Raw genomic sequence first — 24,465 nt, 5'->3', positions numbered from 1 at the left:
AAAGGTTGAGAGAAATTGACACCTGGTTAGTCCCAGAAGGCTTCCTGAAGGAAGTAGGTATTCATGGGCTTTTGAGATGACCTGGCACTCCTGCAGCCTTAAATGATTGTTCCATAGTTTTATCACACCTGATCCTTATGGCCCACAGGACAGAGTCCCTGACTCATATCTTCTGAGGCTGACAGGGCAGATCACAAAAGATGCATTTGATGACTTATTTCTTCTGGGATGGGGAAGGGCCAATACATAATGCACAGAGTTGTATCTGAAAGGCCTGGTGGGGAGGAGTCTGCTCAGACCCATTTTGCTTTCTAACCTGGCAAACTGAGTCAGGCCAGATGACACAAATTACATTCTCCCCTCCACTTCCCCATAAGTCTTTTTATTGCTCTGCCATGTTGGAAGACCAGTTACAGCAGCATAGGAAGTGTGTTCTGTTAGTGTAGGTCAGAGGCCTAAAACACAAGATGACTCCTGGTGTTCTCAGCAGGAATCCATTTTGAGACAAATGAGACAAGTGGGATCCCAGCCTCCTGGAGGCAACAAATTCATGCTTTAAGAAATGCGACCTCATGATTCAGGCCAGTTCCAGTGGTCTTGTGCACTCAGAGAGAGGACTGTGGAGACTGAGTGTGGATCACAGCATAGTATTTTCTCTCTTTTAGTTCTTGTTTGTTTGCTTGCTTTTTGTTTTCATTCTTATTTTTTCCTTTTTGATCTGACTTTTCTTGTGCAGAACAATAATTGTACAGATATGTATAGAAGAATTGCATATGTTTAACATATTAGAATACTTGCTATCTAGGGGTAGGAGAAAAAAATTTGGAACACAAGGTTTTGGAAGGGTGAATGCTGAAAGTTGTCTATGCATGTGTTTTGAAAATAAAAAACTTTAATAAAAAAAAAAAAGTTACCTCATGTGGGTACAAGAGGAAGTGAGATTAGAGTTCAAAAGGACTTGATCTCTGTAGCAATGATTTATCATTAAGATGTTTGTGGGTAGACTGACATAGCTCTGTCAGGGCTTGGGTAGAGGCAGAAATTGTCAGAAGCAAGGAAGCCTGGAGATGAAGAATTTATCAGTGAGATGCCTTGGGCCATTTTATCAGCTTGGACAGGGAGTCATGGATTTAACAAGTCTTGGCTGCTTACCTCTGTGGTTTTGAACCTTTTGTTTTAGCCTGACTGAAACAGACTCATTGCAATTAAGGATTTTTTTTTCCCCATAAAGACTTCTACTTCCTTCAAAGCTTCCTACTCTCATAGTTTGCTTTCTAAGGAAGTTGACTAAAGTGAGAGCAGGGTAGAGATCCTTTCAGGATTCAGAGGAAGGGGATGTCCAAGAATGTATTAATCCTACCATTATGTTCAAGTGAATTATCACATTTGGAAATGATTTGGCCCTTCTGGGATCATAGTGCTGAACAATGAAGTAGAGAAGTTAAGGGAAGAAGAGGAAGAGGTAATTCGATGCTTATATTTCACTATATTCCTCCTCTTCTCTTGACCCACCTCTTTCCCCCCCAATTTTTCTCTTGTATTTTAAAATTTGTTTTCTTTGAAATAGCTCAGGACTCTCCCTCCCCCTTATTTATTTATGTATTCATTTATTTATTCATTCATTCATTTATTTGATTATTTATTTTTGCATTTGAGGAAGTTAAGGTACATTCTGTTTGATGATTTTCTGGTTGTGGTCATAGTAATATTACAAAATTTACAAAACTCTTTCCTCAAAATAGCTTCATGAGGCAGGGAATACAGATACTATCCATACCTTGCAGAAAGGAAAATTGAAGTTGCAAGAGTCCAGTTGAATTCATTGTCACCCATTCAGTAAGTTGTCATTTATGTGTAGGCCATGGAAGCCTGTTGCTACAAAGAATGTTGAGCTGTAAATGCCATCTGAGGTGGTAAATGGTGCTTCATAATATGCTGTGGCCTGAAGAATTGTGAAGTATTGGCCTAAGGTGTTAGTAATTGAAAGGGCTTGAATTATTTGTTTTCAGTTACCTTCTATGAGACTATGATGGGCCCATGGACACACTTGAAGCGAGTAAGATAGCTGTGTTTAGCAGTGGTACTTCTAGGAGGTTTAGTTGGGAGTTCAACTCAGATTCCTGTTCAAAGTCCTATCTCATTTACCTGTGTGGTTTTGTGCCAGTCATTTGGCCTATCTGAGTTTTAGTTACCTCATGACTAAGTAATAAAATTCCTTCTTTTAAAAAAAAAAGATTATATTTAATATTCTTTTTAAATTTTGAATTCTCTCCCTTCTTCATACCTCTCCTACCCACTGAGCAGGCAAATAATATGTTATACAGGTGACATCTTTAATTTCTTCTAACTCTATATCTATGATTCATTAACTAAAGATCTTGAAGGAATGAGTCTGTTCTGTAATTATATGAGATACATGGAAAGAGGTCCTGTTGTCACATATCCCATACAGTAGTGAGTATTTGTGTATTCCTTCACTTTTTAAAAATAGATTTTTAATAGATATCTTTTGTTTTTATGTCACAAAAATTTCTCCTAATATTCCTTGTCTTCCTGCCCCAAAACCATTCCATATGATGACCAAAAATAAATAAATAAAAGAAAGAAGTGGGGGGGGGAGGGGGAACTAGTAAAATCAATCAATCCAACAGAAGAGAGTGTGAAAATATAAACAGTATCCTAGCATCATGGACATCCTATCTTTGCATAGAATTGGAGGTATGGGGGTGGCTTCTTAGACAAATCTTTTTTTGCGGGCTATATATGTTTTGTTTGAATTGGGGTTAAATGACTTGCCCAGGGTCACACAGCTAAGAAGTGTTAAGTGTCTGAGACCACGTTTTTGTTTTTGTTTTTAATTTATTTTATTTGAAAAAACAGAGTAAGAAATAAAGAAAAGGAGTACAAAACAAAACAAGAGAAAACATTGTCATGTGTCTAGCAGAAGATCAGGGAGGATTCAAAATATGTAACAAGAGATTACCAGATCAAGAAAGTATATATACTGGGAGAAGAAATTATATTCATTAATGTCCATTTTTTCTTTACTTCCTTGTAAATTGTTCTTTGGTTTTTGGCTGAACATCTTATTTCTTTTTTGCTTCCTTTCATCCCACCCCCAAGTAAGTTAAAGTTAAGATATATTTATGTATACCTACACACACACACACACACACACACACACATACACATATACATCCTACACGTGTCTTTCCTATTCCTAAATTCTTCATAACTTGCCTTCCTATTATTTAACCTCCCCCCCCCAGAGATCTCTCCTTTGTCTTCTTTCACCCTTTGCTTCCTCATTAACCTATCCTTCCCCCCTTAATTCTTTATAGATTTTGGAGAGTGGTATTCCATTCATGGTATATATGTAGTGTTGCTGTTGAACCCATTTCCAATGTGAGTAGGTTTTCAGAACTATGAACTTTCCCTCCCCATCTAATGCCTCTGTATCTATTCTTCCTCTGCACCTCATTTGTATAATATGATTACTATTTTTACCTTAATTCTGCCAATCTTTCTTTTGAGCTACTCTATTGTCAATGTGAATCTTAAATATATAGAATACGTTTCCCATGTAAAAAAAAAAACATAATTTGTCGATGTTTAAACCAATCTGTTATTGTTATGCTTTTATATGTTAAATTTTCTGTGAAGTTCAGGTTCTGTTAAGTTCAGGATAGAAAGCCTGAAAATCCGCAAGTTTGTTGAATGTCCATTTTTTCTCATTTCAAAATTATAGATAATTTTGCTGGATATGATATTTTTGACTGCAGGCCTAGTTCTTTAATTGTTGCTAGATATGATTCTAGGACCTGTGGCCTAATTGTAGCTCCAGTGTATTTGAATTGTCTTTTTCTTGTTTATTGCAAAATTTTCTCTTTGATCTGGAAGTGCTATGCTTGTTTTTTGTTTTTTTTTGTAATTTTGCAACATTCACTTCTGATTATTTTACTGCTGACTTCCCATTTATATTCATTTTATTTGTTGTTTCTTTGACTCTGCTTACTTTATTCTGTATCAGTTCATGTCTATCTTTCCATGCTTCTCTATAGTCTTATTTGTCATTTTTTTAATAGCCTGTAATATTCCATTGGGCAACTAAGTGGCATAGTCTATGGAATACTGGGCTTGGACTCATCTTCCTGAGTTCAAATCTGACCTTAGAGACTTACTTAATAGTCAGCAGCCTTGGGACCATAGGCAAGTTACTTGGCTTCTTTTCTTCATCTGTAAACTGAACTGGAGAAGGAAATGGCAAATTACTCCAGTATCTTTGCTAATAAAACCCCGAATGGGGTCACAGGAATCAGACATGACTAAAAAATGGCTAAACAACAACAAAAAATTTCCCATTCTTTTACCACAATTTGTTTTACCATTCCTCAATCAATGTATATATTCTTTCTTTCCAGTTCTTTACTACCACAAAAAGTACTGCTGTCATTATTTTGGTGTATATGGGACCTTTCTTCTTATCAGATGTGCTTTTTAAGCATAAAGGCCTACTAAGTCTCACTACATTTCTTTTTTTTTTTTCCCTTTTTTTAAATTAAATTTTTTTCAGTAGTGTATTTTTCCATGTAAAGATAGTTTAAAACATTCATTTTTGTAAGACTTTGTGTTCCAGATTTTTCTCCCTCCCTCATTTATCTTACCTCTCCCTAAGACAACAGACAATCTGATGTAGGTTAAATATATACAATTCTTTTAAATGTTTTTTCATATTTATCATGTTGTACAAGAAAAGTCAGATGAAAAGGGAAAAAAGAACATAAGAAATAAAAAGATTTCATCAAAGCCATATGATCTTAGATCATGAGTTGGAAGAGACTTAAGAGGTCATTTAATCTAACCTCTTCATTTTATAGAAGAGGAAACAAGAAAACTAGAATGTAAAGGAACTGTCCAGGGTCATATAGTGAGTTAGTAGGACTGCAACCAGATATTCAGGCTCCCAGTTCATCATTGATTTTTACTTCATCACTGCAAAGTATATCTGTGTGTGATTTTCAAACCTTTATGATGTTACAGTTCTCATTCCCATGTTTTTTTTTTTTATCTCAAAAGGATCAGTGAGGACATTGTTGATGGAGGATCTTCTGCTTTTTCTGTTCTGCTTATAGAGTTTAGATCTGCAGACAGTCCCTCAGGAGAAGAAAAAGGAAAGCTTAGAAGACTATGAGCTGATAGCTATCTATGTTTGTTTTTGTTAATCCTTCAAATCTAGCATCTCCATTGAAAGAAAACCAGATGGGAACAGGTTTACAATGCAGTAGAAGGGATTAAGGATAAGGCTATTCTTCAGAGAAGGGAAGAAGATTTCCTGGGAGGCTCTGGCCTCCCTTGACCTTCTTGTCTGTTAGGGCCACACTGAGAACACTGTTTGCAACCCTACAATTATGATAAAAGTCTGACACCTCATGTTTTCACAAATCTTTACAATTTACAAATCACCTTCCCATTCATTCTCTATTCTCATCTTCCTTGCACCAATCTTTTTGAGAGAGAAGAGAATGAGACTATTCCCTTTTTACAGATAATGAATCAATCTTCATTTATTCACTAAACATTACTAAGTACCTGCTATGAGTTGGGCACTGGGAGTACAGTAGCAAAAATAGAACTATACTTGCTCTTAGGAAGCTTAAATTCTGTTGGAGAGTAGAATTGGCAGGGAAGGGAAGAGAAACAGTATATTCATGTCCTCTCCGCACAGCTCTATAATAGTATAGCATCAAGGCTATATAAAAGTAGAATTGGTCAGTTTAGAGAAGCAAAGTTTGAGAAGGCAGTAACAAGAGCCTATAAAATAAATACAGGAATAGAGAAAGGAGAAATCAGTTACCCACATTTAAAATACTATAACAGAAACATCTTTTGAAGCTCATTAAAAGCAAATTCCACTTTACTTTGTACCCAAGTTGAAATGGCCCCTAGGAACTTAGTACCTTAAGAAGATGAAGGAGGCAGATTTTAACTGCTTTTAAGAAGTTGAAAAGGTGTCAACAATAGAATGAGCTGCCTTGGACATTGGTGAGTTCTCTGTCATTGGAGGTGTTTAAACATAGGCTGTGATAACTTGTTGATATGTAGAAGGCATTTATTTGTTTACTGGGTGACCTAAGGTTCCTTTTAACTCTGTCCTATCTAGAACAGAAGGAATGATAGGCTCGACACTGCAAAATATACTGATGTTATACTGTGTTACCCATGAGTAACACATTTCTTCACTGCACACCCCTCCCCCAATCTCTCTCTCCACCACCACCCCTCTCATATCTCTCTCTCTCTCTCTCATTCATACACAGATACCATTAACTTACCCAAATCTATGCTTCATTTCTTTTGACTGCAATTACTATAGGATTATCTTTGCATTGGTCTTGAATGAATGGGAATTGATTTATTATTTTGACTTGTTGATTTCTTTCATAGCTACATTGAAATCATTAAGCCAAAGCATCCAGAATCTAATTCACATTTAGTAAGAATCAAAGATCTTGCCAGGTAGAAAGGAAACCTGAAGTCTGGATTTGTCTTGCAGGAGAAACAAATGTAATAAATTCTCTTTAAGGAGAAGATCCGTGTTAGCTTCAACAAAGGACTGGAAACAAGATGTTCAGTAATTTGAAAAAAGATTTTATATTAATTTAATCTAAGGTTGTGCCTGGAATGTCCATTTCCAGCTCTCTTCTACAGAGTTTGATAACTAATTTAGCTGCAAAAATTTGCTCTTGGCCAAGATGCCTCCTCTCAGCTCCAAGCCTGAAAGAGATTTTTATTGCATTTTTTTTAATAGGAAAGCTTTGCTGTTTTCTCAGGTTAAGAAAAATACTGATTTGTGCTGCTTCATTTAGCAGCTGTTCAAATAAAAAATGGCTATGATTTAAAAACAGAAATCTGGCAGCTGTTCCACTGTCCTGTTTTCAGATGAGAAGTCACTGAGGCGCATTTCATAAATGAGCTATTCCAGCTCTGGAGACTTTTCCCTCTGGGATTAATGTATTTTGTCTCATATCTAGTCCTCTCTCAGGGTTCACCTATGTGAATAGATGGCTTGCTTAGAGGGCAAAGTCATGTAACCCTGATTTCCAAGAATATTCCTGCTGGGTCTAGCAAAAATCCAAGCATGAACATACAGGGAGTCTTTGGTTTCCCTCTTCACTATTTAATACACACACCAAAGTAGAGACAAAAATCTTAGAAATGGGCCAGAGCTTGAAAATTCTCTTAAAAGTATACTACTCAAACCATCCAAGACATTTTAGGTCATTTAGCTGTATATTTAGGTTTTCTATAGATTTAACTTCATTAAAAATGGTTTGTCCTTGTTCTGTCCTTTGTGAGCTAGCATATAGCAAGTCAGTCTCTTTGTAATGGTTGCTTTTTTATACACTCAAATGCATTACTTCCATAGAAGACCTATTCCATTGCCTTATCATGCATGGATGATAGGCAGGTGACCTTGAATTCTAGCTTTCCCATCTTTTACCAAGGTAAATAAGGTTTCAGGATGAATTCTACTGTATAACAGATCAATTTGGTTGGATATGAAGAGATTCATCATTATTATATTGGCTTCTAGGTGATAAATTCTTTGACTGTGGCACATTGTAAAATAAAAAACAAGAAATGGACCGCAAAAAAGCCCTTTTAGGGTAGTTTTGTTGTTGTTGTTCATTGCTTTAATTTCATTGTTGTAGGGAATTCCAAATAAAGAAACTGTATCATGAACAACTGTTGTATAGCTTACTATCTTAAAGCATTGCTTGTGACATTGAAAGGATAAAGCATTTGCTCAGGGTTATATGATCAGTATTTTTCAAAGATAAGAGTTGGAATCCAGGACCCCATGGCTCTAAGCCTGGTCACCTGTCTGATGTGCCATGTTTCTTCTCTCATTTTAGAAAAATTTATTTGTTATTCTGGACATAACCAAACAAAGGAGCGCGTGTGTATATATATATATATATACACACACACACACACACACACACACACGAGTATTCTATATGAAAGTTTCTTATTCGTCCCACTTTCAAGTACATAATAAATTCTTGTGCTACAGTCTAATTTACTTATTTCTTTTCTATTTAGGCCAGTTAATATTAATTTAACTTATTCTAAATGTGAGGTACTTATTTGGGAATTAGTAAATTCAGCCACATCAATATTGATAGGCTTGATATAAATGAAATGAATATATAACAAGATATACCCATTTTACGGGGCAAAACCTTTTTTTGAGAGGCAAGTGTATTGATTTGGTGGTGTGTTTTAATGTTGTCCATAAAGATGACTGTAGCTTGTTTATCAACTTCTTTTAAGCAAATGAAGAAGGCAAGAAGTGTTTGAAAGAATTTGACAAAATATTCTTACCAAGTTAATACTCAGTTGACTTCAGTTGAAGGAGGATACATTAGAAGGCAATGAAAATAGATTGGAAAATATGCCTAAAATGAAGAAATCAAAGAGGCCAAAATCTCATAAATTTCTTCAGGAAAAGAGTTGGAGGTGCTAGCAAGTTGTAGGTACCAAATTAGAAGTGTAAAGATGAGAAAATGCCTCATATAGATATAACAGCTTAGATGGATTTGTTCATCCAAGTTTTTGTTCATAACAAATAACCAAACGCATAAAGGTAGTAGACTTTAACCACCATTTCTTATGGAGATGTTACCGATATAGATAAGGTAGTGATCACAAGAAGCCAAAAAGAGTCCAGAAATCCTCAGATGTGATGATGGTGATATATTTAATTATCCTTGTCAAATGGGCAATCACAGCAACTAAGGTCAATAGTAGAGGATTAATAATGAAGAACAATGAAGGGAAAAAATGTGACTATAAAACTTGGCTTGATACAACTAAGCCAGATTATCCCAGGAGTACTTACTTACTAATGAAATTAGAAGGATAAAAACAAATGGACAAAATATAGAACATATTTTTCAGCATATCTATAACTATGTGTTTTGATCATTGATGACACAATGTAATGACAGTGTGATTGACAGTGGAACCATCAATATTAAATGAAATTAGGAAGAGCAACTAGACCAGATCAAGTACATACAGAAGAAATCTGTGCTAGAAGCAACATAATTTTGAAAGTATTGAGAAATTAATCTTTTAAGACAGAAAGATACCAAATGATTTGGGGATAAAAATTACAGATGGCATGAATAACAACAAGAACAGAAAGAGTGTTCAATATTTGCTAGTACTGCCCCATATGCTAAGTTTCTCATCTCTTTAAATTCTTTATGAAAATGACCTACACTTGTATTTAGAATATCCTTGATGAAAACATAAAAAAAGAGCATAAGACTTTTGCAGACACATCTTCATTAAATTACAGAACACAAAATTCTACTCTATTATAGAATGCAAGATTCTATTCTATTTGTTATTTACTATTTTTAATTGACATAGTAAAACAAAATGAAGCCCTAGGGCGATCCACCAATGGTGTTTCTCTTACATATTATCATACAAGATTTCCTTGATAACTGGAACCAAAGAAGAATTTTAATAATCTTCTAATTATTGATATAAGGAATAAATCAGGGAGATATATGATTACCACTATCATGGGTGGTAACTTAATTTTTTTTTTTTTTTATTATAAACATATGCATGGGTAATTTTTCCAACATTGACTTCTACATAACCGCCTGCCACAAATTTTCCCCTTCTTCCCTCCACCCCCATCCCTTCCCAAACCTGGCAGGCAATCTAGTATATGCCAAATATGCCAAAATACATGCCAGATCCAATACATATATACATATTCACACAGCCATCTGACTGGACAAGAAAAATCAAATCAAGAAGGAAGAAAAAGAAAAACTGAGAAAAAAGAAACAAAATGCAAGCAAATAATAATAGAGAGAGTGAGAATGCTATGCTGTGTTCCACCCTCTGTTCCCATGTTCTCTCTCTGGGTGTAGATGGTTCTCTTTATCACTGCACAAGTGGGACTGGTTTGAATCTTCATCGTTGAAGAGAGCCACATCTGTCAGAATTGATCATCATATAGTATTGTTGTTGAAGTGTATAATAATCTCCTGATTCTGCTTATTTCACTTAGCATCAGTTCATGTAAGTCTCTCCATACCTCTCTGAAATCATCTTGCTGGTCATTTCTTACAGAACAATAATATTCTATAATATTAATATACCATAAGTAATTCAGTCAATCTCCAACTGATGGGCATCCATTCAGTTTCCAGTTTCTAGCCACTACAAAAAGGGCTGCCATAAACATTTTTGCACATGTGGGTCCTTTTCCGTCTTTTAAGATCTCTTTGGGATATAATCCCAATAGAAACTGCTGGATCAAAGGGTATGCCCAGTTTGATAACTTTTTGAGCATAGTTCCAAATGCTCTCCAGAGTGGTTGGATCTGTTCACAACTCCATCAACAATGTATCAGTGTCCCAGTTTTCCAACATTCATCATTATTTTTTCCTGTCATCTTAGCCAATCTGACAGGTGTGTAGGGGTATCTCAGAGTTGTCTTGATTTGTATTTCTCTGATCAATAATGATTTGAAGCACCTTTTCATGTGACTACAAATAGTTTCAATTTCTTCATCTGAAAATTGTCTGTTCGTATCCCTTGGCCATTTATCAATTGGAGAATGGCTTGAACTATTATAAATTTGAATCAATTCTCTATATGTTTTAGAAATGAGGCCTTTAAAAGATCCTTTGGATGTAAAAATTTTTTATGGGTGGTAACTTTCAAATGAAATCCATTCCATGATAGGATTCTCCAGATGTTCTTTGTAGAAAATGATTGTGTTACTTAAAAACCCCAGGAGGGGCAGCTAGGTGGTGCAGTGAATAGAGCACCAGCCCTGAAGTCAGGAAGACCTGAGTTCAAATCTGTCTCAGATGCTTAACATTTCCTAGCTGTGTGACACTGGGCAAGTCATTTAACCCCAGGTGCCTTTGCAAAAAAAAAAAAAAGAAAGAAAAACTTCTTGGAGGAGGGATAGTGAAATAGAGAGCAGATGTGGATCATCAAGTGATTGTTCTAACTCAAGAGAAAAGGAAGAAGAGAAAGAAATCATGCATTTGACTTTCTGCTATATGTAATACATGTAAATCCCAGAAAGACAGTCTCCACCCCCATTTCCTGATTACCTAGTTCAGGCTGTAGTGGCAAGCATTCTTAGTATTTTTGGAATTGCTTGGATTTCTTATTAAATTAGCTTTGGCCTTTAAACAGTCTTTCATATTGTTTGAAGAAACTGCAATTAACATCTTTTGAGCACATCAGCAGAACTTGGGTTGCTAAGCAGCAGACCTTTAAGGACAATTTGTCAATTTCTGCAGTAAGAGAGCACATAGTAAACACCCACATTCAAAGAAAATTGCTTGTTTTCCAGCTTTTACCACTAGGCCTCCAGTTCATCAGTGTCCAATTTATTCTTTATTTAGTTTTCATAAATAATTCACAAGACTTAAAGTAGAATAATTGAGTCTTTTCCTGGCCTAATCCTTGGCAATGCAAAACAAAAAGACATTTAGATGACAATTTGGGCACATTTGTTATAAGTAACTTTCCAGTAGGTGTTGGGCTGAGCATTTGCAAAGTCTGTAGAGCCTTAAGTGTCCCATAGGTGTGTGGAGGATAATTAGGTGTCAAGGCCAGGGCACAGGCTTAATGATAACAGCCTTCTTGTCTTTGGACATTTGAGTCAGAGAGAACATGACAGCATGGAAAAGAATACTAAATATGAAGCAAAGAACAGGATAGGTTCAAATCTCAGCTCTGTTGATCATTAGCACTATGATCTTAGTTAAATCACTTACCCTTCCTCATCCTTGTCTCATAAAAAGTATACAATCACATGACCTTGTCACTAATTAATCAATGAGCTTTTGTTAAGTGCATACTATGGGTCTAGCAGAGAGTGCATGCCCCCTCAAGGATATATATATTGAAAAATAAATAAAAAATAATTTAATGCAGAGGGCATTAGCAGCTGGCAGAGAAGGAGTTCATAAAGGCTTTAGGGATAATGTCACTTATGCAGAGTTTTGAAGGAAACAGGATTCGTGGAAAAGTTGGAGAGGAGGGAGTTCATGGGGGACAAGAAATTTAGAGACTGGACATGGAATACCACATAGAATGAAGAGCAGTTTGGCTAGACTATAGACTATGTGAAGAAAAAACAACATATTCAAAGGCTGGAAAGGTAGTTTGAGATAAGTTGTTACGTGCTTTAAATGCCATACAGAAGAGTTTCTATTTGGTCCTAGAGATAGTAGGAATCTTTGAAGTAGAGTAGAATACTTGAAGTCAGTTCTATTCCTTAGTATGGATTATAGTGGGGAAAAACTTGAGGCAGGAAGATCGATTAGGAGGGTATTAAAATGGTCCACTGAGAGGTGATAAAATTCTACATTGAGATGGTAGTCATTCAGGTAGTGAGAAGAGGACAGATATATTACAGGTTATAGAGGTAGAAATGACATGATTTGGAAGTTTATTAGATATGTGGCCTAACACATTCTTTACCCTTATTCAGCATTCCCTGTTTCAACATAAATAGAGTAATTCAGAGGAGGCTTTAGTTCTGGGGGAAAAGCAATGAATTCTCTTTTTAGATATAGCTTAATCTGAGATGTATATGGGACACAACCAATTTTACTTTAGTGTAGAGAGAAGAGGTCCAGGATACAAACTTGAAGTAAGTAAACCAGGCTAAGAATATGCTAGGAAGAGAATATCCTGGAGGTAAATATGATTATATCAAAGCTCACAGAAAGGTCAAGAAGTATAAAATTTGACAAAAAGCTATCAGATGGGTAATATTGAGTGTTAGTAATGCCAGGACTATTATAAAGAAAGTAATTTGTAAACCTTAAAAACTTTTACAGTGTAATTTGTAGGCATAACTTCCTTGGGATCATGTGGATATATTCTAAGTACAGCTTGCAATGTGGCTCTGGAAAACTTTCCTTGTCCACATTCCAGTTAGAATAAACTTGCTGAAAGTTAAGTGATGATGGCAGTAGTAATGATGAATGTTAGGAGGATGATAGTGGTGATGATGATGACGATAAATGATTTACGTTTATATAGTCTTTCTGTGCAAAGCACATGTTCCATAACAATCTTGGGTAAAGTCTAGATTGAAAAAATTAGTGGTTGTGCCCACAAAATTTGATGAAAATGGCTTTTAGCCTGTATATCACATTTATTTGTATCTTTCTCCCAGTAATCCTTTCATTGTGATAAAGAAAGAAAATTAAGTAAAAATATCTGATACAGGTTCTCTTATATTCTATATAATTGTCCAGGCTTGTGATTCCCTACCTCCTTGTTGATCAATTGTAAATGACTAGCTATTCTCAGTACAGTATTGCTGTTAGTGTGGAAAATTATCCTAGTTCCTACTCATTTCACTTTGCAGTAGTTCATGGAAGTATTTTCAGGTTTCTTTGAGAACATCTTGTTCATCCTTTCTTATAGCACAATATTATTCCATCACAATCATATACTACAACTTATTCAGCATTTACCAACTGATGAGCAGTTTCCAATTCTTTGCCACCAGAAAAGAGCTACTAAAAATAGAAAAAGAGATAAATAACTTGGGGAATGTCTGAAGAAATGTCTACCTGAAGAAATGTAGGAGGTAGTACCTGAACTGTTTTTTGGTTTGGTTTGGTTGGGGTTTTTTTTGCTGAGGCAAAGCTGCCCCCTGAACTGTGTTTCAAAGGAAGCTAGGAATTCCAAAAAGTAGAAATGAATAGGCAATGTATTTGAGGCAAGGGTTGGTGGATAAGTAAAAGAGACAGCCTTGTAAAGGAGATAGGCGCTTTGGTGTATGATGAACAACTAATTGATTAGAAAAAAAGAGCATAATTAGAAGTAATGTGAAATAGGACAGAAAGGATATGTGAAGATGAGATTGAGATTGTAGAGCAAGGGTCCTCAAACTTCGGCCGCGGGCCAGATGCAGCAGCTGAGAACGTTTATCCCCCTCACCCAGGGCTATGAAGTTTCTTTATTTAAAGGCCCACAAAACAAAGTTTTTGTTTTGATTATAGTCTGGCCCTTCAACAGTCTGAGGGACAGTGAACTAACTGGCCACCTATTTAAAAAGTTTGAGGACCCCTGCTGTAGAGACTAAGGATTTTTTATGTTAATGAAGAATCAACAATGAGCTATTAAAGGTTTTTTAATAGAAGAGCATCATATCTGTATTTTAGAAATATTTTTTAAAACAAAAGAGTGTTGAATTTGAGAGCCAAAAAGATCTTGAGTCCAAATCCTCATGTAGACCCTATTTGTGTAAGCAAATCTTTTAACTGCTGTCTGCCTCAGTTTCTTCATATGTAAAATGGGAAACTGCAGTTGCTCATCTGGATCTGAACACTTGCAAATATCAAGACTGGTTTGATGAAAATTATGGGGAAATTCAGAAACTGCTAAATGAAAAATGAGAACTCCATAAATTGTACCAGCAGGATAGTTCTCTTAAGAAGGTAGCATTCAATTCCATCAAAAATAAAGGATAATTGAAACTTAGAGAAGTGCAGGATTCTTGGCTCAGTACAAAAAGGAAGGTGAAATGCTGTTTTATACTGATAGCAACAATCCAAAGCATTTTTTATGTTGCACTAAAGACTATTTATGAGCCAAAGACCTATGATGCATCTCAGCTTCTCAATGGTGATGGTGACACACCAATTAGTCAAGGATGAACACTGCCATAGTTAGGCCTCAACAGGCTGTCATCAATACTGAAGCTATTGACTTTTTACCTCAAGTTGAAATCAATTACCTCCCTAGCTGAAATTCCAACTGAAGAAGTTTAGAATGCCATTAGTCTATTTTCATATGGTAAAGCACCAGGTGCTGATTCTACTCCAGCTGAGATTAACAAGATGGGGGGGGGGGGGGGGTCTATTGATCGTACAAAAGCTGACTGAAATTTTCCACATTATCTGGCAAGAGGAAATAATTCCCCAGGAGTTTAAAAATGCTTCCATTGTCCATCTTTATAAAGGTAAAGAGAATAGATCGTCCTTGTGACAATCACAGCAGGGGCTTTCTCTTAGTCATTTCTGGCAAAAATCTTGGCAGAGTCCTCCTTAATAAGCTGACCCTACACCTAGAAAAAGGTCATCCACCTGGCCAGTGTTACTTTTAGAAGGGGCCAAGGAACAGTTGGTATAATGTTTACTGCCCAACAACTCCAGGAAAAATTCCAGGAGCAGAACAGAGGTCTGTAGACAACATTTGTAGATCTGACCAAAGCCTTTGATACTGTCTGTTGTGAGGGCTTTGGGCCTAACATTGGCCTAACAGTAATACTGCAACTAGGCTTTCACTCCAAATAGATCAATGAAGAAGGAAGTCTCCATATACACAGAAATATTTATAGCAGAATTTCTTTTGTGTGGTAGCAAAGAATTAGGGGGGGAAAAAGTTGATGTCCATCACTTCAGAAATGGCTAAACACATTGTATTAAATTAATGTAAAGCAGTATCACTATGTTGTAAAAAATGACAAGTATGATAAATACGGAAAAGCAAGGAAAGACATACATAAACTTCTGGTTGATTGGCTGTCATTTAATCTCGAAGAGAACCAAAATGACATCACTGTTAGAGTCCAATTGCAGTGTGTTTGACTGTGGCTGATCAGACCAATACAAACTTGGAATACTATGTCATAGTTCGAACACAAATAGCCCACATGAACATTTGGGGGTAACTACTCTAATTTTGCACATCTCGTGATTCTTTTGGGCTAATTCAATTCTGCTTTATTTCGAGAAAGTTCATCAAGATGATATTCAGAATATTCCTAAGACAATTCAAATGGAAGTGATTCAGTTTTCTAGCATGAACGGGTCTACTATCTAGGTTTCACAGGCATGCCACAATGAAGTCTTAGGTCTCTAGATCATATAGGTCAAATTAAGATCATTTTAATTACTTTATTTGCATAATAAATTGGTATTTGATCTTAATATTAACATTATCTAGAGATAATGCCAGCTCTGACCCTGCCCCTCACAGGTGACAGAGAGGTGAGGCTGAGACAGGCTGATTAGAAGGCATTAGCCATCTAGGCTATTATTGCAAGACTCCACAATTAATTGGAAGTGATTGGTGAAATTATCACTTTTCTTTAGCAGATAATTCTCTACTCTGCATGGGATGGCACTGGTTGCCATGTGTGTTTAGTCACAATCAGATAACAAATGTTCTGGAGAAAAACTTTCATTGCTTGAAAAGGTATCCTTCCTCCTTCCTTCCTACTCCTCATAGAGTAGTGATACTCTATCACAGAAGGTAGGTTTAGTCCTATGGAGAAAGAAGGGAAATGATACAGGAAGGGAAAAAAATTGAAGATCTTGCATCCTGGGGTTATTGGGAAAAGGGATACACAACCCCTAAGCTATATTTGGGACCATACTGAGGTGTTTGCCCAGCTTTGGGCAGTGGTCCTCATAATCATTAAAGTCCATCTATTCTTTATTTACTTGCTCCCTTTGGGTTGAAAGTCACTTAGAGACCTGAAGTACTTATTGCTCCTTCTAGAAAGACAAATGGACCAGGCACTAAGTAGTTTTGGAGTCTTGGTCCATTGTAAAGGTTTTCACAACTTTAAAGTTTCATTATCTAAAGGATTTAGGATCAGGATTTTTTGTTGTTGTTGTTTTAATGTAAGCTCCCTGGGAACTCCCTTTTTTATTTATATTCCCAGGATCTAAGACAGTAGCTGGCAAATAATTGTTGTTCAGCCTGACTTTCCATGACCTCATTGAGGGTTTTCTTGGCAAAGATACTGAAGTGAGTTTGCCATTTCCTTTTATAGACAAGGAAACTGAGGCAAACAGGAGTATCAGGATTTTTTTTAATGTAAGCTCCCTGGGGACTCCCTTTTTTTTTTTTTTTTTTTTTTAACTTTTTATTGACAGAGCCCGTGCCTAATAGGTTCTTAATAAATGATATTTGTTCATTCATTTGTGGTATCACAGATTTAGGACTCTAAGCAATCTCATCACAACATTCACTCACTCTGCCTCCTCTCCTCTCATTCTCTTCATTCTCTACATTCTATCTTCCAACCTCATCATTCAACCAAAACTTCTCACTTTTGAGGGACTGATTATCTCTCATTTCTCTAATCTACTGGCCAATACTCAGTCCTCATCACCTTTGATTCCTCTGAAGCCTTTGATGTTGCAGATCTCCCACATCTTCTCTATAGACTCCCCTCTCTGGATTTTCAGGTTGCTCTCTCCTTGTTCTCTCCCCACCCTTCTTCATTGTTCTCATCAGTCGCCTTTGCTGGATCTTCATCCACATTATGTCTGCTCAGGATGGGAGTTGACAGAGTGAGGATTTACCCTAGGTCCTCTTTTCTTCTCCCCCTATACTATATCTCTTATCGATCTCTCAGCTTTCAATGATTCAGTTATTATCTCTATGCAGATGTCTCCCTTATCTCCAGCCATGTTTAGGGCATCTTCAGCGTTACATCTCTAACTGCCTACTGGCCATCTGAAATTGACTATCTTTCAAGATGGCCAAACCTGAACTCAGTTTCTTTCCCCCCAAACTCCCTCTTTTTTCCCAACTTTACTATTAGTATCATTCTAGTCAACCAGGGGGCTACCCTAGGTGTCATCCTTGATTCCCCATTTTCTCTAACCCTTCTTTCCCATATTCAATCGGTTGTCAGTTCTGTTGTATATAGAAGATGCTATCTGCATCCAAAGAAAGAACTGATAAATGGAGGCATGTGCAGGATGATTTTCTGTGTGTATGTATATATGTGCATCCACATTTATGTCTAATGGTAGCCATCCTAGGGTGAGGGAGAGAAAAGGAAAATATTTAAGTGATAACTTGTTAAGCATTTAAAAGGAATAGAAAGTTGTACATAATAGATTGCAATTTTTTTTGTTTTGTTTTGTTTTTTATTTAATAACTTTTTATTGACAGAACTCATGCCAGGGTTATTGGTGATTTTTTACATCATTATCCCTTGCACTCACTTCTGCTCCGATTTTTCCCCTCCCCCAGATGGCAAGCCGTCTTATATATGTTAAATAGGTTACAATATATCCTAGATACAATATATGTGTGCAGAACTGAACAGTTCTCTTGTTGCACAGGGAGAATTAGATTCAGAAGGTAAAAATAACCTGGGAAGAAAAACAAAAGTGCAAGTAGCCCACATTCATTTTTCAGTGTTCCTTCTCTGGTGTAGCTGCTTCTGTCCATCATTGATCAGTTGAAACTGAGTTCTTTGTCAAAGAAATCCACTTCTATCAGAATACATCCTCATACAGTATCGTTGTTGAGGTATATAATGATCATTTACTTTGCATCAGTTCATGTAAGTCTCTCCAAGCCTCTCTGTATTCATCCTGCTGGTCATTTCTTACAGAACAAAAATATTCCATAACATTCATATACCACAGTTTACTCAACTATTCTCCAATTGATGGGCATCCATTTATTTTCCAGTTTCTAGCCACTACAAACAGGGCTGCCACAAACATTTTGGCACATACAGGTCCCTTTCCCTTCTTTATGATCTCTTTGGGGTATAAGCCCAGTAGAAACTGCTGGATTAAAGGGTATGCACAGTTTGATAACTTTTTGAGCATAGTTCCAAATTGCTCTGCAGAATGGCTGGATGTATTCACAATTCCACCAACAATGTATCAGTGTCCCTGTTTTCCCACACCCCCTCCAACATTCCGCATTATCTTTCCCTGCCATTCTAGCCATTCTGACAGGTGTGTAGTGGTATCTCAGAGTTGTCTTAATTTGCATTTCTCTGATTAATAATGATTTGGAGCATCTTTCCCATGGCTAGAAATAGTTTTAATTTCTTTTTTCTGAGAATTGTCTATTCATATCCTTTGGCCATTTATCAATTGGAGAATGGCTTGATTTCTTATAAATTAGAGTCAATTCTCTATATATTTTGGAAATGAGGCCTTTATCAGAACCTTTGACTGTAAAAATGTTTTCCCAGTTTATTGTTTCCCTTCTAATCTCGTCTGCATTAGTTTTGTTTGTACTTTTCAATTTGATATAATCAAATTTTTCTATTTTGTAGTCAATAGTGATCTCTAGTTCTTCTTTGGTCATAAATTCCTTCCTCTTCCACAGGTCTGAGAGGTAAACTATCCTATGCTCTTCCAATTTATTTATAATCTCATTCTTTATGCCTAGGTCATGGACCCATTTTGACCTTATCTTGGTGTACAGTGTTAAGTGTGGGTCAATGCCTAGTTTCTGCCATACTAATTTCTAATTTTCCCAGCAATTTTTGTCAAATAATGCATTCTTATCCCAAACACTGGGGTCTTTGGGTTTGTCAAACACTAGATTATTAAAGTTATTGGCTGTTTTGTCCTTTGAACTTAACCTATTCCATTGATCAACTAGTCTATTTCTTAGCCAATACAAGATAGTTTTAGTAACCACTGCTTTATAATATAATTTTAGATCTAGTACACCTAGGCCACCTTCATTTGATTTTTTTTTTTTTCCATTAATTCCCTTGAAATTCTCAACCTTTTGTTTTTCCATATGAACTTTGCGGTTATTTTTTTTCTAGGTCATCAAAATAGTTTTTGGGGAGTCTGATTGGTATAGGGCTAAATAAATAGATTAGTTTAGGTAGATTGCAGTGTTGTGTGTGATCATTTTTTTCTTCTATTATTATAGAAATGCTTCTTTTATTTCATAAATTAAGAATAAAAATAAATTTTGAAAAATAACACTGCCACTATTCTGGTGCAGGCTTTCATCACTCCACACCTAAACCATGCCATCATCTCTCCTCACTATAATTCATCCTCTAGAGATTCAAATATTGAATTGACATTCCTGGAGCACAGATCTAACCTTGTCAGCCCCTATTAAGTCAACTCCATTGACTTCCTTTTGTATATAGCATCAAATATAAATTTTCTTTTTGGCTCTTAAAGACCTGTATAACCTGTTTTTGTTTTTGTTTTTTTTAATACTTTTCTAGTTTTCAACTCCCTTTTGCTTATTTTGGGATTTAGTGGTCTCCTCTCCTCCTTGTACACTGCACTCTCTGTATTGCTCAGATGCCTAACACTAATATTTTCCTGAAGAAAAGAATTGGAAAAATACTGCAACTGAATTTTATTTTATTTTTTATTTTAAATTTAAACAGCCACTAAAATGAGCATTCGTACAAAATAGAGCACAGAATTGTACTGATTTTTATTATGTAGTTTACTTTTTTTTAAGTATATAACAAATTCATCATGTAACTCATATCTGTCCCAATTGTCTGTGATTCCTTATGGACCTCCTTTTTCTTCTCTTCTCTATATTTTTTCCAAAAGACTGAGACAAATACAAGTGCCAAACTCTGAGCTTTCCTAAAAATGGGCTGTATCTCAACAGGCAAGAAACAACTAGCTGTAGGAGTCATTTCAAAATCAGAGATAACTGGTTAGCACAAAGGTCAGAATTAACAATGAATTAGAAAAAAATGGTGAAGATGGGAGGCAGGCTGCATGCAAATTACAACAACCCCATCCAGTCTTTTTAAACAGGTGGTTGTTTTTTTTTTTTAATAGCTTTTTATTGACAGCATATGCATGAGTAATTTTTCAACCAATCACTTCTGTTCCAACTTTACCCTTCTTTCCCTCCACCCTCTCTCCTAGATGACAGGCAGTCTCATACATGTTAAACATGTGAAAGTATATCTTAAATACAATATATGTTTACATATTTATACCGTTTTCTTGTTGCACAAGAAAAATCAGATTTAGAAAGGTTAAAAATAACCTGGGAAGAAAAACAAAAATACAAGCAGTACACATTCATTTCCCAGTGTTCTTTCTCTGGGTGTAGCTGGTTCTGTTCATCACTGATCAATTGGAACTGAATTGGATCCTCCCATTGCAGAAAATAGCCATTTCCATCAGAATTGATCCTCATATAGTATTGTTGTTAAAGTGTATAATGATCTCCTGGTTCTGCTTTGCATCACTTTGCATCAGTTCATGTAAGTCTCTCCAAGCCTCTCTGTATTCATCCTGCTGGTCGTTTCTTACAGAACAATAATATTCCATAACATTCATATACCACAATTTACCCAACCATTCTCCAATTGATGGGCATCCATTCATTTTCCAGTTTCTAGCCACTACAAAAAGGGCTGCCACAAATATTTTGGCACATACAGGTCCCTTTCTCTTTTAATATCTCTTTGGGATATAAGCCCAATAGTAGCACTGCTGGATTAAAGGGTATGCACAGTTTGATAACTTTTTGAGCATCGTTCCAAATTGCTCTCCAGAATGGTTGGATCTGTTCACAACTCCACCAAGAATATATCAGTATCTCAGTTTTCCCGTATCCCCTCCAATATTTGTCATTATCTTTTTCTGTCATTTTAGCCAATCTGACAGGTGTGTAGTCGTATCTCAAAGTTGTCTTAATTTGCATTTCTCTGATCAATAGTGATTTGGAACACCCTTTCATATGAGTAGAAATAGTTTCAATTTCATCATCTGAAAATTGTTCATATCCTTTGACCATTTGTCAATTGGACAATGGCTTGATTTCTTATAAATTCGAGTCAATTCTATATATATTTTGGAAATGAGGCCTTTATCAGAACCTATAAAAATTAAACAGATTGTTCATGATGAAAAATGGGAAATGAATAAAAGTAAAGACTAAACAGATTAAACAGATTATTTAAAAAAAAATTTTAAAAAGATTAAACAGATAATTTAAATTTTTTCATGTTGAACATGAGAGTTTTTCCTGACTGAACTTTTGTGACAGTTTTACAGTGTCTTACAGTCAGAAGGACCTTTAAATACTGTCTCATTATTATTATTCTAGTTTTCCTCCTCCTTTGAGAGATTAAGAAACTAAGACAATTTCAGGTATGGGTCACACCAACCTCATCCATTTGGAAATATTTCCAAAGAAGTTATAGTGGAAGATTAGGAAGATGGTGTAGACATAGAATATTTGGATTTCAGGAAAACATTTGACAAAGTATTTTATACTATTATTGTAAGCAAGATAGAGACATTGCCGGCTACATAATTTGGTTATGACTGGACTCAAAGAGTAGTCATTAAGAATTTGATAGAAGTTGTGTAGTAGAGTTTCCCCAGGGATCCTTAAGACTTCTGATAGAAAGATTTATATTAATAACCCAGATGAAGCCACAGAGATATGTCAAATTTGAAGAATACCTAAAGCAATAAAGATAGGCAAACTTTCTGAATGACAGCATCTAAAATAGTCTTACCAAGATAATAGAATGAATCTAGAAAAGTGGGATTTAATTAATGTAAAGTTCTACACTTGTTTCACAAAATCAACTTTAAAAGTACAGGACCAAGAAGTCCTGGCTAGTAGCTGGCCTGGATAAAAGAATGTATGTCAATTTCCAGGACTTAAAGTTGACATAGCAGCCAAAATAAATTAATGCTACCTTATCTTTCATTTTAGAAGGGCATAGTGGGAGACAAAGGGAGGAAAAAACCTGCTCTGTTCTGCCCTGGTTAAACTGCATCTTTGCTCAGCTTTGAGAATCATATTAAAAACTTCTGAAAAATTTTAATTTTATTATTTTATTCCTGTTTTAACAGCACAGTTTTTCCTGGATATGCCTGTATCCTCCAACTCCTCCCCCATTGAACCTTTTTACAAAACTAATTAATTCTCTCCCCCCCCAAAAAAAAAAAACTTACAACAGTTTTTCATTAGACAGGATATGTAATATTCTGTGAAAACTTGAAAGTTTTGTTGCTTCTGTCATATGATGAAGAGCACATTTCATTATTTGTTCTCCGGGACTGCTAATGGTGTTTACAATCATCTTGTTTGGCTTTTTTTTTAAGTGATATTTTTATTTACATAGTTGCAGTCATGATATAAGTTATATTATTTCTGGTTTTGTTCTTTTCATTGTATCAGTGTACACACTTTTTCCTGAATTTTTCTGAAATTCTTTTATTGGTTATTTCTTTTTTCACAATAATATGCTATTGTATCCATAGATTTTGAAGATAGGTGGTACAGTGGATAGAGCACTTGTCCTGAATTCATATCCATATTCAGACACTTCCCAGCTGTGTGACCCTGGGCAAGTCACTTAACCCTGTTTGACTCAGTTTCCTCATGTGTAAAATCAACTGGAGAAGGAAATAACAAACCACTCCAGTATCTTTGCCAAGAAAACCCTAAATGGAATTAAGAAGAGTTAGACATAATTGAAAGAACTGAAGAGCAACAACAAAAATATTCACAGGTCTCAGTTTGTTCACTGATCTGTATTCAATGTGCGAGCCTTACTATGGGAGATATAGTAATTCAAATTTGATATTAGAATTAAATAAAATACCCATAGTCCATCTCACATTTAACAAAAGAAACAAAAATAACAAAAAGAAACAAAAAATTAATCCTAGAAAGGATATCTAACAAGGAGATAGCGTTGTTTTGGGTAGACATGGCCCCTTTTATGTCCATTCAGAAACATGTGAAACGGTACAGTATACTTAGTCATAAATCAGTGTCTTTTCCATTAAATCTGGGTGTAGAGAGTCACAGTCAGTGGGGAAACTTTGGGTTAAGTATAAGACCCTTCAGCCCAGAGGGAACCTCCTAACAATGTCTCCTTTGACTCCCCATCTCCCCTAAGGTCTCTCAGCCATCCTGAGAAGTCAGGGGGCGGTGACAACAATTTGTTGAGATTGAAGCAGTGTGATACCAGGTGGCAAACTACGTACAATAGCAAGTTGTTTATGTGATCCCGTGTGCACAGTGTTGGGTTTTTTTTTTTTTTTTTTTGTTATGTTATAAAAGGGGAAAGCCCTTGAAATAAAGGGACTCCATTTTCCCACCATCCTCGGGAGTCCTGCCTCATCACTTTTCCACTAGGAAGGGGTATTTTAATCTCCCTGGTGTGGGGGCTCTAAAAAGCAATGGTATGTTTTGTCAATCCAGCTTAGGTGCTCTAGAAAGCAGGAGACAACATCTGTGCTCCTCACAGGAGATTTGAGATATATGTCCAGGAAGTCCCAGAAGGAAGAAAGGAAGGAAACTAGCACATAAATGCGCCAAACACAATGCTAAGTGCTTTACAAACATCTCATCTGATCCTCACAGCAACCCTGGGAGATAGGTGCTATTATTTTCCTCGTTTTTTAAAGTTGAGGAAACTGAGGCAAACAAGTTAAGTGACTGGCTCAGGGTCATACAGATAAGTACTTGAGGTTAAATGTGAATTTAGATTTTCCTTACTCAAGGCCCAGTGTTCTAAGCACTGCTGTACTTAGCTGCCTGAGGTAACTAGGTCAATCAAGTCTCAGGAATAGACTACTTCCTTCCCTTCTAGGAAAAAAAAAAATCCAGCTTAGTCTATGAGGAATCCCAATA

The 24,465-nt window shown here is 36.0% G+C and overlaps 1 protein-coding gene across 9 annotated transcripts in view; it reads left to right on the top strand.

Moving 5' to 3' along the window:
* The window catches only part of JADE2 (jade family PHD finger 2), a 197,526-nt gene that overhangs the window by 52,803 nt on the left and 120,258 nt on the right, over window positions 1-24,465 (top strand). Inside the window, exons 1-2 of one of the 9 annotated variants that reach the window (XM_031953041.1) lie at window positions 10,525-10,529; window positions 15,205-15,207. The exons of the other annotated variants lie outside the window; for them this stretch is intronic. The gene's annotated coding sequence lies outside the window, so the exon portion shown is untranslated. Of the gene's footprint in view, window positions 1-10,524; window positions 10,530-15,204; window positions 15,208-24,465 lie in introns of those variants that run through there. 9 annotated transcript variants of the gene reach the window in all.

This window comes from Sarcophilus harrisii, chromosome 2 (genome assembly GCF_902635505.1).
Source record: "Sarcophilus harrisii chromosome 2, mSarHar1.11, whole genome shotgun sequence".
Lineage (NCBI taxonomy): Eukaryota > Metazoa > Chordata > Mammalia > Dasyuromorphia > Dasyuridae > Sarcophilus > Sarcophilus harrisii.
Note: the sequence above shows the minus strand (reverse complement) of the source record. Positions and strands in the feature narration are given on the sequence as shown.